Source organism: Lichenostomus cassidix, chromosome 2 (genome assembly GCF_008360975.1).
Source record: "Lichenostomus cassidix isolate B80296 chromosome 2, HeHo_3.0, whole genome shotgun sequence".
Lineage (NCBI taxonomy): Eukaryota > Metazoa > Chordata > Aves > Passeriformes > Meliphagidae > Lichenostomus > Lichenostomus cassidix.
In genome coordinates this window covers 39202300-39221231 of record NC_139482.1, presented here as the reverse complement: position 1 = coordinate 39221231, position 18932 = coordinate 39202300, and positions in this window count along the sequence as shown.

The window sequence follows — 18932 nt, the reverse complement described above, 5'->3', positions numbered from 1 at the left end:
AAAACTCAGTTTCATCATTCAATTTGTGTAGACAGATAACATCAACTGGAAACAAAGATTTTCTAATTAATTTGGTTTTGTGACTTGCAGGAAGCTACATCTTATGAATACTCTGTGTTCAACTGTTCTCAACAGGAGACAGTGAGAATCTTAATGAGGAAACTAGTAATTTAAAAATATTTGACATTTGAGTCCTCAGATTTCCTACCAAACAAAAACTTAGGTATATGAAAGTTTTGTGTCCATAATTGAACCCATTGTCCACTGCTGTGTTTTGACCTATGTTTTGAATTGCCATCAGTCAAGGAGCCGTAATTTGATTTACTCAGTTTTGCTCAAAATTTAGGTTTGCTGTAACTTCATTACTGTCTTTTGCCTGCCTCCATCTCTGCTGGTGCAATGTAAGCAAATACACATAGTTTTTAGTTGAGAGTTTGCCTTAGCAATGGAGTCTGTAGTCAGTTACAGTCCAAATATTTACAAACATTGAAGACACACACATTATATATATATGTGTGAGTATTTGTATGTAATATATATACACGTGATTTTTTAAGTTAATATAGTTGAAATCTTAGCAGTCTAATTCAAGAATCATTATTATTCTAGATTTGTTGCAGAAAAAAGAAAGAATGGTAATGCAGTTAAATTGTTTCACAAACATGTTTTGCATCTCCCCATTTGGGGCCGTTATGCTCACCCCTCTGCTGCTCCTTAGTGTCCCAAGGTCAGTGGTTTGGTTCTGGTGGGATTGTCAGCAGCTGTAGTCCTGTGCTAGGAAGAATAGGATGTTCATATTGATGGTTCCATTTTCCTCACTCTAGGATCCACCATTCGGGATAATTTCTCTATATTTGCTAACACACTTTTACCCCTTTGCCATTTCTTTGTTGCTTTGCATCTCCATGAGACATCTGGATTTATAATATATGCTGCATTTTACATGTACTGGATACTGTGTCTTTGTTCTCCTAGATACCTCTAACCCCAGTTTTGTTCAGGTCTGCATTTTGTGACTGATCATGGCTGAGTTGTTTGTAGTGACCAGTGCCAAGTCTGTGCCTCATTTCTTACCATCCCATAGCTGAATTCCTCTATACCACATCCTGTGTTTTAAGGCACAGCTCTCTTAAGGCCCCTGCTGTCAGACCAAGCCTGTGTCTCTTCAAACAATGTCCTTATGTTAGTCTCGTACGTATCTCATTATACATTGGGTAACCACTTTTTACAGCTATCTGCATAAAACTATCCTTGTTTGAAGATAAATGAAAGTAAAACAAATCAGAGGTATTGAACTGGTCAGTTGGAGGATTCACAAACACAGCTGTTCCAATTGAAAGAAAGATATATTCAGACAAAGCACAGCTGACAAGCCTCAGGACCTCTGAAGCCTTGTGAATTCAGCTCAGAGTTTGGGGCCTGTTGGTGGTGGTGGTACTGCTTGTCACAGAGCTGTAACTCTGCAGCTTCCAAAACTTCTAACAATGCACTGATTCTTGTCCCTGTACTCTGTGTACTGCTCTTAATGCCCTCAAAAGGTACAAGTCATTAACACCATGGCAATATTCTCATGTGTCAGAAAAGAAGGAAGATCTTGTTGCTGAAGTGTGGTATCTATGGTCTGGTGTGTGATCAGCAATACTCATTTAAAGAGGACTGATGTTTCCAAGCTTGCCGAAATGGCGAATTGCAGTTGCTCAGTGTGTGACCATGTGGCTGAACAGGTGGTCAGATAGCTGTCCTTCAGAGCAGGAAGCAGTGCCACTGCAGGATAAAAAGGAAAAGGTGGCAATGGGAGATGCAACATACAAGACAGAAAATGAGTCTCTTTGCCAAAGATGTGGTCTGAATACAAAGGACTCACTGCCTGTGCATCTGGTGCAGCCTATGCTGCAGTGCTGATGGATGGGAAGAGAGCACTGACTTTGTGAACTGAGCAGAACATGCTCTGTAGTGTTCCAGCAGTCTGTGGGGATCTTGGATCCTTGATAGCTCCATGAGGAACAGTTTGGTTATTACTGATTGTAGCTACTGAAAAGATCACGACTATGAGGATATGCTATTTGAGAGTCAGATGTCAGACAATTTGCTCTCTGAGCCTACTTACGGTTTTCTTATCTTTTCCACCTGGTCCTCAGGCAGCATAGGGATGGAGTTGTTCCACAGAGTACCTTCCTGAGTTTCTGCCAGAGTGTAATTTGTACAGGTTCTACAAATTCATGCATAAAAGAATTAAAACAGTAAATAGAGCCATTGAAAGAATGATGACTTTATTTAGAAAGGTTTTTAAAAAATAATTTTAATTAGCAGTATCTGGAATCAAAGTTTTGCATTTCTTCAGCTTGATCATGACAATTAATTCTTGGTCTTTTCTTACGTACGTCGTGATATAATACAATTACACAAGACGACTTATGTTGGCAGAACATGTCAGTTTGATGTAGTGGGTCTGACACTCTGGCCCACAGCCAATGACATACCATCCCTGAAGGGTTACATATCTACTATCAGTTTTGATCCTTTGTTATCCAATTGCAGCCAATGAAAATAGACTGTGGGCAGCAGTGTGCCAAGCAGAAGCAGGACTGACCAATGTTTCACCTCTTGGCAGTGTTGGTATGAATGGTCCTTTCCTGAAGACCTGTAGGAGCCAGCAGGAGCACAGTAAACCCCAGAGACTTTTGTAAAACACTACAATGCAATCTGTTAGTCCTAAATTATGTTGTGCTCGATGGATCATTTCTGCAATTGGGTTTATATTGCAGAGAGTAGACATTAAATAAATGAGTGAGGTGCAGCACTTTGTAACTTCAGACAGCTATTTTTAAAGATGACTTCTGTGAGGCCTAAATTAAGGTTGACCTATTTGTCATCTTCACTCCTTTGAGACAGACATTCACCATGCTCCTTTACGTACAGTTGGAATACCTTCTCTGAATGAGAAAGCCTGGCAGTCAATTAGAGCTTTGCCTTGAGTGACCTGCCCACTGACTTTCAGAAAGATTAAATGATAATGCAATAATAGTGATTTTTTAAATTGAAAAATAATTATGGAATGGATGGAAATAGATGCTCCGGACATGAAGGAGTAATGGACAAGGAAAAATGTCATGTTCCAGTTAATCAACAGTGAACTATTTTCTCATAGTCCTGTTCTCAGTAAGTGGCTGCTGAGAGACAGGCTGGTGGAAATCAGTGGTACAAACTTTCTTTTAGCCACAGGAAACTCACTTTGTGTTCAGATTTCACTGGGTGAAACTGAGTGTACTTGACAGAGCAGAAGTTTGGGACAGCTATTGAAAATGTTCAGTAAACTCAAAACATGACAATAATAATTGAGCACTGTTCTGCTGAAATCACTATACATTGTGAAATATTTGAATATCTGATCAGGCTACCTCTCTGCAATTTCATTTATTGAGACATGAGAGTGCCCATACTTACAAAATAAGTATTATAAATATTTCTAAGAATGAGTCTCCTCTCTCACGCATTTTCTGAACAGTGTGACATTTGCATTGGTGTGTCTAGCACTGAGGTCACACAGAGAGGATCAGAATATATTGCTATAGAATGTGTGGATCAGCAAATTCCTACAAGGAAGGAATTCTTGCAGCTTCTTCTTACCAGTGTAACATAGAACAGGTAATGTGGCTGGAATATAGAGCTAGAACAGCAAATGAACACCCAGTATGTTAATAATATCCTGGTGAGTACTCAGGGAAGTCTTTGTTGAAGTTGCCATTATAGAGGCTTTTTGGAAGCTGCCTGTGCCCGAATGCAGGATTCCTGGAGAGTATGTATAGCTTCTAATCAAACGGAGTTTTCTTAGAGTTAGTAGCAGGAAAAAGATACTCTTTGCATAACCAAAGCTATGCTCAATTTATCAATTCTTAACCTAACTTTTTATCACCTTCTGTTTCAATTGCTTCATGTGTTATTGCTTGTTTTTGTCCGCCTATGAAGAGAAGATAGTATATGTATATTTAGGGGAGAGATTAATTTCCTTGGGCTATTTTTCAAGATTTGTTATTTGATTTTGTGTATTCCTCTGTAGCTGCACTGTTCTGTTGTATACCTCAGAAAGATCTAGAAGATATTCTTAGTTCTTCAGCCAAACATGCTTGCCAACAAGCTGTATCTTTTTTTTTTAATGACGAGGGTTACCCATCTTTTTTTAAGTGTGATTGTTACCCCTATCTGGTCTCTTTGCTGTTTATCACAACTGCACATTGCAAATGTTCACTGTCTACTGTTTCAAAGAGACAAGACCAATGCACTACATTAAAAAAAAATATTGAAGGGTATACTGAAATATGTTTGAACATAATCTGTTACAGAAAGCACAGTGAATTTTGTACTGAATTTCTGTAATCATCACTGCAGCACATACTGCTGGTTTTTTTCCTAAAGCAAATTATATCTGTCCTCTTCACTAAAATGTGTTAAGTGCTTGACAGTAATTATTCTACATGTTTGCTTCATTAGCAAGTAAAATATTAAGGCTTAAATACCCTTAATGGTAGGGACTGACGTCCTGTAGCTTTGATTCATTTGTATGTTTTTAAAAAGCCTTCAGATTTGTTGGTGTTTCAATATTAGTCTTTTATATTTAAGGCGGTTTTTTTTCAATTTTTTTTCCATTCAGTTTTAGAGAAGGGTGAAGGTTATTACTGTGTGTCACTGGGACAAAGCAGATGGAGGAGGCAGAAAGAATCATAGTAAATGTTTTGAAATTTCATTATTACATTGTAGAGTTTTGTTTAGATGAAATGAAGCAGCTGTATTTTTGTAATGTAGCAGAGGATATAGTAGTAATTTGCATTCCTGTACAGCTTTCTATTTAAGGCTCTGAAGTGCTTTATAGAACATCAATTAACATCTTTTAGCACCCAAACTAGGTAAAGATTAAGATCCTCATCTTACAGATGCATAAGCTATGCAGAGACAGATGAGCTAGCAATAGCTTAGCTCTTTTATCCATAAACCAGAACTCTGGTGGAAGGTTTTTCTCGAGTGAAACAACACATGTCATGGATGAGAACAGCAAGTTCTTGAGAATTGTTGTGGACCTACTTCACTTCAAGCTGTAGGATCAAAGTTTCTTGAAATTTTGACTTGTATTTTAGCAATTATATCCTCCTTCTTCACGCAAAAAGGAGATCTTACATCTAAGAATATTCTTATAATTATTTACTTGTTTGAAAAAAGAAGCCCTTCTATGTGTTCCTGAAGAGATCAAATCCAGTTTCCATGAGCTTGGCTCACTTTCTTGTCCTGCTATTTACACCACAGTTAATAATTTATTTTAAAATAAAATCTGGAAGCAGAAAATGTAGTGATGTAAAGCTGCATTTTAACCTCATGCCTAGCTGCTGTTGATGCAGGTGATTGCATGGATGTCCTAGTACTGCCACTAGCAAATGGAAAAAAAACCCTAAACACAAAAAGGACAGAAACTAGAGTGGTGAATGGGGATGTGCAGATACATTTTTGCAGAAAAGGACTTGGGAGTCCTTGTGAACCAAGTTGAACACAAGCCAGCAGCATGCCCTTTTGGCATAGAAGGTGAATGGGATTCTGGGCTTCAATACTAGGAGTTTTGACGGGATGTCAAGGAAGATGATTGTTCCCCTCTGCTCAGCACACGTGGAGTACTGTGTCCAGTGCTGGGGTCCCAGGACAAGAGAGATATGGACATTCTGGAGGGAGCCCAAGAGAGTCAGCAAAGGGCCCCAAAGATGATGGAAGGACAGGAGCATCTCACACAGGACTAAAGGCTGAGGGAGCTGGGGCCATCCACCTGTACAAGAGGAGGCTGAGGAGGATCTTATCAAAGTGTATAACCATTTGAAGGGAAGGTGGAAAGAGGGCAGAGCCAGGCTCCTCTCAGAGGTGCCCAGTGTCAGGACCAATGGCAATGGGCACACAGACAAAAGCCAGGAGTCTGCCTGAGCACATTTTCATTGTGAGGGTGACAGAGCGCTGACACAGATTTTCCAGGGATGTTGTAGAGTCTCCATTCTTGGAGCTATTCCAAAAGCCTCTGGACATGGTCCTGGGTACTGAGCTTTAGGAGGCTCTGCTTGAGCAAGGTGGTTGGGCCACATGACCTGCAGACATCCCTTCCACCCTCAGTAGTTCTGTGATTTTCCATTATGAGCTTGTAGCTGATCTGCAAAACCCAAAAGTTTAGAACTGGTCTGAAAAACTCAGCTTTTAATCACTGCTGTGGATGTCAGCGTTTCCAGTTATAATCACAGACTGTTCTATACACAATAGTCATGAAGGAATATGAGGAAAGTCTGCAGGCTGGCATTGGTACAGTTTTTTGAATGTGAAAATTCTAACTGCTCCTGTGTGATAGTCTTTCTTGATGGTACTGAATGCACATGGAATGACTTCCTTTTTGAGTTTTTCAGTGGTAAAAGGGAAATGGTACAATGCACTATTGAAAAAAATAGATGAAATATATATAAATCATGAAATGTGATATTTAAAGAAGACTCTGTAACAACAGTCATTAAATCAGTCATTTATTCCTTAGCTTATTATAGTCAAAAAACTTTTCTGTAAAGAATATTAGGAATGTAGAAAAAAAGTCTACAAAATGTAAACCCAAGAATTATGGCATGATTTGGTCTTATATTGCTGATGATGTATTTTATGAAACTGAAAATAACTGACAACTAAAGGAGCATGGAATTGGTAACAAATCAGGGGGCTGGGAAAGATTTTTCATAACCTGTTAAAGCAATGACCACAAATGAATGCTTTTCTCATATTTGATTTTATTTATTAGATAAAGGAATTTAATTTTATTTATTAGATGGAGGTGGGGGAATGCTAAAGTAAGCTGTATCTCTGTATCAAGGATTTTTAATATATTACTAACATCTTTTGTATTAGTACTGCTTCCTTTTTTTTTTTGTATGTGTTTCTCAGAATCTCAGAAATGGCATTAGGGCCACTTGGAAACATTCAGCTCTACTGATCCTGTAGAAATGTTCTCTCTGCAGTGAGTGTTGGATTGTACACAAGAGTGTAGACTTCCTGTATTCCAGCTGAGCTTCTTGGAAAGTGTCATCCATTGCTACACAGCACTACCTAGCTTTTTTAATTGATGAATTTTATGTTTTTTGATAAATTTCTCTGTATATTTGATATTAGAAAATTCATGTGAGGATTCTTTTTGTCTTATTAAGCAGCAAAACCATATATTCTACATGATGCCTGGAACAGGCAAGTAAAATCTGATCTCTGTGTAGTTTCAATCTCTTTTGGAAATTCCCAACTACTGCAGTATACTGCCTTCCTTCACACACACACTTTTCCTTCCTTATATAGGTGCACCTTGTTTACTTAAGCTTTTCATACCATCATTAATTTCAGACCTGTGTAGTAAAAATCTTTCTGTGCAATTCTTCCTATGAAATGTTTGTGATGTTGTTTATTTGTTCTCTTCTTATAAAAGATACATTGCTGTTTCAAAAAATACTTATTTTGTTCTCTGTTATTCGGAAAGCTGCAGGTGTTCCAAGGTGCCATCAGATGTTCTCCAAAACCTACTGGCAGTCATAATCACTAAAATGTCAGAATTTTTATTCCCAGAATTTAGGGATAGAACTAAGTTTTCTTAGAACTCAATGAGGCATGAATTATTATTTATGCCTTCTAAAAATATACATTAGGTATACAAATGCTAACCCTCCAAGTGTTTTGTGTTTTATTTTACTTGCTAATACTGACAGCAATGTCTTTGTTGGCTTTCTACAAATTTCTGTTAGCTTGTTAACTTGCTCCTCAGGTCCAAATGTAATAATGTCTTATAAACACATTTAGAGTTTTGTTTTTCCCTTTTGATTCTGGACAGTGTCATTTTCTTCCTGACCATTAGACTTTTTATCTAATATGCATTAGCCTGAAACATTCCATGAAAAATGTGTTGAATGTGAATTTTAATATATTTCAGAGACTTAATAGGTATTAATAGAGCAATAATACAGTAGCAGACACAGACCAGATTACGGCTTGTAAATTACAGCCAATGTACTGAGGGCAAACACCATTAAGAAAACATAATTTGAACATTAAAGAGATTGTGTTTGTAATCAGGACATCTGCCAAAACCATATCCAAAGATGTAGAGGTCCTCTATCAAAGTTCTTTTGCAGCTTGCATTTGTGCAAACCGATGTCTTCATCTGTACAATTGAATTAAGTGTTCTAAAGTACAGCCAGAAGGATAATTGCTACAGGAATACCAGATACACATGCAACTTAAGTGGAGGTAATGTTCGTAAAATGTGGTCTCCTGACAGGCTTGGATATGGAACTCTTTATCTATATTAGCTGATGGAGTGATTCCTGTCCCATGTGGGTCCTCCCAGACAATCAAGAGAATTGGGTGGTTGCTTTGCTGTTTGCAATCTCTTCCTGGAACTTCATTGGCTTGTATCAATCACCTAGATAAGAACAGATTTGAGCTCATTGTTGCTTGAAGAGGAAAGTGATCTTCCTAGCTGGGGCTTGAGTGTGGCTGAAAATCAGGAGAATCATTTGCATTTTATGTTTTGCCAAGGTTTCTTACAGTTTTTTTTGCTTTGAGATTTCTGTTAAGCAAAGCAATCAGATCTTCCAGGTCTTTCACTGATTTCTGTATGAAATGTTGTCATTTTTCCAACCCTGTCAACATCTCCAAACACTTAAGAAAAATCCCAAACCTGGGACCTCATTCCATATTGCTAAAGAATTTTGAAAAATTATTCTGGGAAGAAGGGGTGAAACTTGAAATGCAAGATTATCTTGCATTGGACGAAATGCTTGAAAAGCAATGAAGAACATACCTGTTCTTCATTTTGTAAGTGTTCTCTTCTTGGTTTGTGTGATGCAATTGATTTGCATCAGTTCTGTTGGTAGATTTTGATACGGTGTCTGTCACTGGGGAACAATTTCTTTGAGCTCCAGAAAAATTGCTTCATAGGAGCTGGAATTTCAGAGTATTAACAGGTCATAGATGGTAAATGACAGGCACCACTTAAATAAAGATCCATTTTTCAACAGGAAGGCCAATTAGAGGCTATGGAGTAGTCATCTAACTAGAACATCACAAGCTCAACAGCTGTTTCATGTCTAGCTCTGAAAGTCATCAGTGACTTAGGCATTGATTTTCTTGGCAAACTGCTGAAATTCTTGAGTTTGCTCTCTATGTGATTCAAACTCTAATAGTGTACTGTTTATATGTGTGAATCCTGCCTCTTCCCATGTAACATCTTTCTGCAGTGGCTCTTAGGTGCCTCCTGCTGTGTTTCCCCTGTCTTATATTTTGTTTCTGTTGCTCTCTAACACTGGCTATTGCAGCAAGCCCGTAATAATTTTCACCAAAAGTGGACTGGCTGCTCAGCTTTCTTACTGGGGCTCCACATGCTTCCTACAAATCAGGTATTTTCCCACCTTGAGGACTAAAGGGCAAAACCATTTTCAAGTTGTGTGATACTGATTGACTCCAGCATTTCCAAAGAACTTCCCCTTTTTTTTGACAATGACCCTTTTAAAACTAGTTTGACCCATTTACCAAAGAGCCAGCCAGGACCTTTTGGCCTGGTTCATAACTGTGAGTGTTCATAACTCCACATTTTACTTAATTGAAAATATGAAGGCATTTAAGTTGCCAAGCATACTTGCCTAACAGTAGTCTTGTACACTGATAGGAGGGGACAGGAGAGAAAGTGTTGTAGTGTTATTTCAGTGTCAGAATGTTTCCTCTAGCTGTTCAGATATATTTTACCTTTGGGCTTTGTTTCAGGCTCCCACCCTAGTTTCATGCTATTCAACCTATTCGTGTATCCTATTTTAAAGCTTATATAGAGATCATGGCAACTTACCAGACTGTGAACCTGTCACTCCATCTATGCTCTGGCTCTGCCTGATTTACAGAGACAACTCATCATTATGCTGTACACACACCGTGACCAGAGCAGAAATTCTAGTGGTGAATTGAAGCTGAATGTTTGGTTTGGAAGTGACAAGAGAAGGGTTTTCTCTTGTTCAGATACCACAAAAAAGGAGATTTCAGCATCCTCAAGGGAGCTGCACAAAGAGCATCATACTAGCTTTTACCCTACCTCAGCAGGAGGTACCCAGGAGACTCAGAGGCCAGAACAGCAGACCTTCAGGAGCTATTTTTCTGAGGTCTGGAGCCTTCAGTCTGTCAGGCTCCATTCCCAGGCTTTAGTTATAACCCATTAGTCCTTCCCTGTATGCTGCAAGGACCAGTATCCCTACAGAAAAAAGTGTGCCTTAAATCACTTTAAGGCTTTTCAGCCCTTTCTGATTCCCCTGTTAATATTTGTATGTGAAGCTAACTCATGCAGTAAATTAGGCAACTGTTGATTAAATTAGAGTGACCTGAGTAAAAAAAAATGTAGACACCAAGGAAGCATTCTTAAGGGAAGTGTTTTAAATGGCTCAACATCTTCAAACTGCTGCGGAGCATAGCTGGAAAATGAATTTGGAGTTTCATTCCTTTCTGGTCTCAGAAATGATATAGATTTGGCAATTGTGCTTTAACATTAATGATTTAAGGGACTTAACTTTGCTTTATGAATAGAATTCAATCCAGCCTTAAGGCCTGTGGGCAATTACTGCAACAGGCATCTGCATGACATGCTTTTAAACTATATATACATTGCAAAAATGTGGCAGAGGGTGGGGTTTAAAGGGATACAACAATCTCAAGATTAATTCCTAATTGAGGAACAGCATGCTGATCTTTATGTAAGCACATAGGTCATAAACTGCAGGAGGGGATGTTAGTAATATTTGTCTCACATTAAGAAGGCACCATGTCAGGCAATGCAGGAGAAATGAGTATTATTGAAGCAATCAGATTGAGGGTGTTGATGTGCCATAAAGTGCTGCCTAAAATTAAGTGAATTTTCTGAGAGCAGTTATGGAAACTGTCTACTAGTATTATCCAGGTAAGTTTTTGACTGTGGTAGGAAAACAAACTCTTGAGGACCTGGAAAAAAATCAAGGAGTTTAAACATAAAATACTGAAGGACCCATTCTTGATCTTAGCAGTTAGTGTTCTCCCAGAATTTTAGAAAAGTGATGTTACTGGTTAGTATAAAATAGTACAAAAGGCCTGTTAAGAAAGTATCCTAGTTTTGGTATTCTTGTTTGTATGAGAAAAGAACAGAAAAAATATGCCAACTTTTTGTTCTTGCTGCTAACAGGTTCCACAGCAATTTTTCCCGTCTGTCAGTGCAAATCTGCTCTGGATCAGATGCTTCTCTTCTCCTTCCTGTTTATTTTTACAGGAAGTGTTAGATAACCTCTTTGTAACATAAGTGTTGGATTGAGATGGTGCTATCTTTCTAGCAATCCCTGAGATGTTTTTCTTTAGCTATTGGCTGTCACAGTTGTAGCTTGTTGTCTTCATATTTGATTAGTAGATGCTTTGTCACTTAAAAAGGCAGAGTAAGATGCAAAGAAGTGAAACGTTTCAACAGGAATGGTAAAATAGAAGCATCTGTAGACTGTTTTCTGATCTTTAACTCATGAGGCAAATTCTCAAGCCATTTCATGAAATGTTTAATCAGTGTTTCAAATATTCATACTGCTCAGTTTAAGGAGGGGCTTCTATCTGCATATAGTTACTTTGGAAGAAAACTCTGGATTATTTGCATGTGTGGACTCTCATTAATGCAAAATAGGAAGGCCTGATGACATTTAGTTCAAAGTACCTCAAAAGAAAAGAATAGCTTTAACAATATCCATTTTCATAAAAGCACTGAAATATAATTATATCCTGCAGCTCATTTCTTTCTCTAAGCCAATAGGATCATTAGAATAACAGAAAAGAAGTGTGTAAAGGATTCTGGGATTGGTTCTTTTGCCTTAAGGTAGGATCAGGTAGACTTGTTAAACTTCTCACGGATGATTGTGTGTAACCAATTAATATTTTTACCTTTTTTTGCAAGTTTCAGAGGTCAGTCTTCTACCAGTCTCTAAATGAGCAAAAACAGTAGTTCTGAGACTGAGAAATAATCAGACCTGCTACCTTAATAATTTGTTTTTGCTGTCTAGCTCTAATTGAACTGGTGTTGATAATTCATGGCCTAATGGTTTTGGTAATTCACTTGACAGCCAGCAGTTTTGCTCTATCCTCAGTCAGGAAGACTCAGGCTGCTGCACCTAGGATTACTGAACTGCTGCTGTTGAATATTTGCAATTATTCTGGATTCTGTCAAAACCTGTGTGGTGGTCATGTGACTGAGAAAGTCACATTGTAAGAAAATGTTACAAAATTTAAAATCTGTCCAGGTGCCCCAGCCCACTCTTTCACAACTGTTAACATTATGAATTTTTCTTGTGGTCTAAGTTGAGCTTTCTCATTTTAAGGTCCAGTTTAGATTCCTGATTTGTTATCCTTTTTTTACTGAATGCTGTCTTCTCTTTGGAAAAACCTTTTATATTCTATTTCTCTGCTCTTCTGGTTCAATTTTAGGCTGAGAAGTTTAATTTTTTATTAGAATCCACTGTCTGAGAATATGAATGTATTTAAAGTCTTCCTTTTTATGCGAGTTTTGCAATTGGTTTCTCTGGAAAAAAAGAAGTACAGAATACTACCAAATTATTATATTTTGGATATTAATGAGCCCTTGAAATTGATTTTAGCTTTAAGTAATTGTTTTAAAGAAAGCCCTCTTTACACATCCATATAGAGATTGTCATGTCAGAGGTAGAGACCTAAGCTTCTGATACACAGTTAAAAAACAGGAGAAAGTTAGTGGTCATAACCTTCAATTTCTGAAGTAAACTTAGCCTGTCTATTTCACTTTGCTTAAAGGCTAAATCTTGCTTTCAGAGCTGTGATCTGATGTAATGACATGATGTGTCAACTGTGCACACTGTGTTGTACCTCGTCGGTGATCTTGTCTCTTTTCATTAGCAGATTGTTTCTAGATAGTCTGACACAGTTATTGTTTAGTTTCATGAGCATAATTTCAACACAGTTGCAGATAATTATGACTTCATGACTTTAGGTAGTGCTGCTAATGTCTTCCAATTATAGCAGCTACAGCAGTATGTTAGTTGGCCTTGAACATCATGTTCTGGCATGGTTGGATCAGTCACAAACTGTGAGAATGGTTCTAGAAACTTATAAGCAAGGTTAACAATTTTTAAGGTTAAAAATTGTAAAACTATTTTGTACGCGAATTCTAACACGGTGATGTTTAACATCAAAATGTGTGCTCACTGCTTTTGTTTTGTAGTAAACTGCTAGATAGTTCTGAGGCAGCTTATGCAGCTTCAGAACCTGTTTAACTGATGGACTGTTGCGTACAAATAGTCTTTAAATTGATTAGGTCATGGTCATTACAGTGGAAAAGAGCATTACCGTATGATCAGTGCTTTCCACAGCCCAGCAATCTGAATGAAGATCAAAGCTCAGGAAACTAAAAGCCTATGCAAAGCAAGATGAAATGCAATGTGCCATGTTAAATGTTTGAGAACTCTTCTGTCAAATGATTATTGATGAAATAATACGATCAGAGCCAGAATTCATTACACAAAATCAGTTTTGAGTAGTCATGGGAAAGTATCTTGCTGTCACAAGGTGAAACTAGAGCTATAGTTAATATGGGGACTGGGCTATAGGTTTAAACACTGATGGAACAAGAGGATGATCAAAGGTATACAAAAAATTAATAAAGATCTTAGTGTTTAGTTGAAAAAACAAACTGAAAACTAGTTAAGCATCAAGAACAGGAAAATAATTAGATATCGCAGGGAATGGCATAGGCCAGAACAGGTTGTCAGCACAGGAGCTTGAGATAAAGGATAGGTGAGAAATGGAAAAATCAATCAGAGGAGTAAGAACAAGGTAAGGCAGAGTAAATGGGAATGTTGCAAAAGGCTACAGCATGAAACTTGGCATGGGATTGTGAACTGTGGAAGTTGATCCTATATATCAATGTATGTTCCTTAGCACTACATAATCAATTTAAGTACACAGATTATCAGTTGTTTTTACTATTTACTCTTCTTCATTAATCAAGTCAAAGAAGATTTTTTTTTTGATAGGTTGATGGGTTTTTTAAAACTTATTTTGGTCATCTTGATCACTCCAACTAAGCAGTTAAGCTTTAAATTTTTTACAGAGGATCAGAAAATTGTTCACTTATACCAGAAAATGCTACATATACTCTCAAATACAAAGTAGTGTGAGTACTGTCCCTGTAAATCCTCAAAGGTGTCACAACCCTAGCCTAAAAGAACTAGATTACATCCAGTTTGAAGGGGCTTCTGTTTCTAATTTTTTTCTGATTTCCTGGAAAGAAGTTAGATTTATTGGTCTTACCTATGAAAATTCTTCAAGAAATTGTCATCAGATTTCCTTTTCTCCATTCTTCAGATAATATGTCTGATTTCAGTGAGGGTTTACATCTCCTAGTTAATAGCTCAATTCCTGTAGGACTTTTCAGAGATACCTCATGTTGAGGTGCTTTTTTTATGCTACTTCTACTGATTTTTTCTAAAGCCTTTCTACTGTCTCTTCAGCTTGATTCAGGTCCTCCTAACTGCCCCTGCCAAGCACTGTGTGGTTAAAGACACCTAAGCAAGCTCCTCCATAGCAAACACCAGTGCAAAACATTCACTCATCTGTACCCCTACAAGTGTGCTTTGTTGCATCCTTATGACCCAAAATTTTCCTGTTTCTCATGCTCTTGAGAAAGATGTTATTAGCCAGCAGCAAGCTGCAGCTGATGTATCATGTTCTGTGCTTCTAATGTGCCAATAGTAAATGCTGGGTTTTGGCATGGATGTGATTTTCTCTCTTGGAGATCACATTTTTTTTAATAATCATGGTCACTATGTCAGTATCATTTTGATCCAAATCCAATAATGTACTCAGGAAACAAGCATAGCTTGTCCTCTTCTGGATGTTAGTTGTTCCAAGAAAATGTAGCTTAACTGGTGCATAATTGTTTCTTATATGACATTGTGACATTTCCTCTGTATGGAGAAAGGTAAAACTCTTCTTCCATTTATAGTCCCCTACACTCAGTCTTTTCCCAGCAACTCCTCTTGATAGTTAAGAATGTAGTAATAACAATAACAACAAAAATAATAATCCTTTTCAATTTGGGCATTGAAAATTCAGTCTGTATGAATTCAATGTTTCTTATTGATGTTATTTTTTGTGTCCTGTTTAACTATCTGCATTCTTTCATATGTAAATACTCCTTCACAGATGCCCTCACTACTATATCATTCCTATATAATTAGCTCACCTTCAGTATTATCATGAACGACAGATTATACTTTTCACCAACGTTTTGAGCTATCTTATTATCCCATAGAGCCAATGACTGCAGACCACCACCATATTTTTAGGCTCTTGAAAAGTATTTGAAAGGATAATCTTGAGCTGACCATCTCTTTTTATAGAGCTGTTTAACATTTTTTATCTGTTGACACTGTAATTCACTGCTTCCTGTTAGACGTCTATCAAATTTTATGTTAAACTTTATTTGAAATTTAGTCTCTAGTTTAATGACTTAATCCTTTAAATATCTTTTAACGTATTATGTTGCTCTCTTTCACACCTGTTGGCTTTTTAAGTCTTAAATTAAAAAAACCTGTTCTGTACTGATTTTAATTTCATTTGTGAACTAATTATTTTTGTTGTACAGAGAAACATTTCTTTGTACGCTCATCCCAAGCTTTCCCTAGTCATAATAAATTAAACCCATTCTGTCTATTACTGTTTTCTGAACTATGCCTTGATTAACTCAATGGGATCTATCTTCTGCCTGGTCCTAGTCAAGACACAAGAAGCACTTCAGAAAATTGCTCTCAGAGAGATCTAAGCCTTGAACTGCCTTGTAGTAGTTATGCTTTTCGCATTGAGAAACTCTTTCCCATCAGATTCCTTCTCATTGAGCTGTAGTCCTTTCCCATAGCCCAAGGACTTATAATTTTATTGTCCTCTCCCGTGACTGCAGTTCCTGTTGCATCCAAGTTTCCCACATTAGTTTACTCATTTTTAGCTTGTGCCTGTATACTCCTAGCATAATATACATAGCCAGAAAAGCTTGTGGTAGGGTGTTTTCCACCTATGAGTTTCATGTAAAAGTGATACTTTTCTGGCTGTCCAACTTGGGATATGAGCCAGCAATGGAGGTACCATCCCTTGACTTAATTGTGTTTATCGTTCCCACAATAATTCCTTGATTACATGTTTTTTTCCTTCTGGGTCAGTTGCCAAATAAGTGAATCTCGTTCACCAGGAAGATGGTAACATGTAGAAAATGGGTAAAGAGAAAGATCAAGAAAATTTTTGGGGGAGTGTGAGAAAGCACTAAAAGATTGTAAAAACTGAGGCCTGAGACCCAGGAGTCAGCTGGCAATGCAGAGAGTCAAGCTACGCAGACAAGCTCAGGTTCAGGGGGCATCTTTTGCTCAAATGAAATGATTTTTTATGGCTGCTTAAGTGAAGCTTCCATTAAAGCCTTGGCAACAGCCCAAAGTAAGTCTGTGTTGAAGAGATTTATCTGCAATTGGAACAAATAATCCTTATGCAACAACTGAGTCAGTGCTGAGGAAGGAGTGCATGTTTTTCACTTGTGAGTACAAGAAAAGAGAAAAGTCTCTCATTTTTTGCACATCCAGGAAAAGCTTTCAGGATGTCAATACCTTGTTTCTTGTCTTGAATTTCACTTGCAGTGCTGCCTCAGAAGGCCTCTGTATAGTAAAAACACTCAAAAGAAGTTTAGGATTGCTTTCCTGAGATCATAAACTCTGAACCTGCAATCTTTGTTTGCCAGGAGGCAATCAATGCATGGCTAGTTTGAATCCCTCTGACACATGGTGTGTTTTTGCTAGCGTGCTTCAGACAAGCATTTTCTTGCATTGTAGGGTCTGTGCAGTAGAGATAAGCCCAGCCTCACACTTCTGAACAAGGCTGAAAAGACATTTTTTCATCAGGGAAGAAGAGATGATTCTAAATTGTAATCCAGACTGCATCTCAGTCTGGAAGTTTGAACCTATCTCTAGTTTACATGCACTGACCCTTGCAATAGCCGAAAAGATTTATGTTTCTTCAGGACAAATAAGGTCAATGGTTCATTTGCTTCCTTTTCTTTTGAGAGCCCCTGACCATAACAGGCATTTTTAGTTCACAGCAAAGCTTCACCTGCATGTGTGACCTTTTTGACCACTATCAGAACATCGCTGCTACTGGTCAGTGCCTCTGGTGCTTTTTTTCTGAATGTTTTGTTGTGAACTGGTTATTGAACTTCTGCTGCCACAGCCAAGAGATCTGTGCTCATGAAACTGGTGATATGGATGGATGTCTGTCACCTGTGCACTGGGGAAACATCGAGCCTAGCCAGCCATGAGGGATCAGAGTGCTCAAATGAGCTGTGACAGCTGTGTGGTGTGATGGCTGTGGCCCTGTGCTCTGGCTGACAGCTTGAGGAGCTCTGCAGTACGTAAGGGATTTTTCTGCCTGCACAAACAAAATCCTGAGACACAATCTTTGTACTGCCTTGGGACTTAAGACATTTAAGTTTCACTCCTTTGTCTGTCCTTTTATTATTACTATTAACATAAAATAGTATCATTGATGTGGTTTACTTTCATGTGTGTACATGGCACCACCTTGCCAAGACCCATAAGTTAAGTTTTATAGCAACAGCTAACTTTTCATTTTAGAAATCTGAAGAACTTCTGGTGAAATTAATCACAGCATAGCCTTCTAAATTTGATATAATTTAATATTAATCAAATTTAATAAGCAAGAGGATGAATCGAGCCATTGCTAATAGGATATGGAATCTTTAAGCCTCCATCTGAAAGTCAGTGCTCCTTACAGATTAGTGAGATGGTTTCTGTGAATTCAATCTGGCAATATCTTTACAGTGTCTCTGGCAATTCCTGGAGTGGATACATTCTGAACTAGGTCTTCATTATACATACTCAGAGACTGGTATGAAAACCCTTAATGAAAATCTGTGCATAAGGTGGTATGGTGCACCCAGCTGTGTAGTGGAACAACTGAAATGCTGAACCTCAGAGCACTTTGCAGGGGGCATAGCTTAGTCTGTGACTGTAGATAAGACATCTCCAAATTAGCTCAGGAGGTGGTTGCAGGAATGATTGCACTGACATGTCATCCTCATGGCTGATTAGGGTTTGTAGAGCCTTGGGCAGATGGGAACATCTCAGAAATTTTTGCATTTCTTCCATGGGTGAAAGGAGGTTCCCTTGGGTATCAGCTTAACAACTTCTGTAGAAATTCCAATGGTTTTGGAAATAACCAAGAATAGTATGTAGAAAGATAGCAAAGAAGTAAAGAATAAGGTTCTTGTCAGTGAATATATTTTTACTATTTTGGTTTCTACAGGTATTCAGCCATCACTAAAATATCTAAATAACTTCCAGCAATATGTTAACATGTGCAAATAGTCTCAGTCAGGAGTAGATTTTCCTTCCTTCATACTATTTTCATCCTGAGACCTGAGGACATATTTCTGTAAGGAAAGAAATGGATATGTGGTTTGTGTAAAAAGTGTACAAAATTCTTTTCTTTCATATCATTATATATACATATATGTACAGATATAATATACTATATATCTATTATATAGGTTATATGTTATATGTTACTCTATTTTACATATATCTTGCCTTTTTTGAGTCAATGATGAGGAGATTCTGCAGACTTTGAGAAGGCGATTCCATTTAAAGTAGTGATCAAATGCAATGGAAAATTTAATATATGGAGTAAAGACAGCACAGAAGCAAATGTCTAGTTATCTTCATGACCAGTATGCCAGCTGAGGCTGCAGTCTGTAAATTTTTGAAAGAAAGCAGAAAAATTATGCCTTGCTTCTGAGATAGGAATGCTTCAAGACTTTC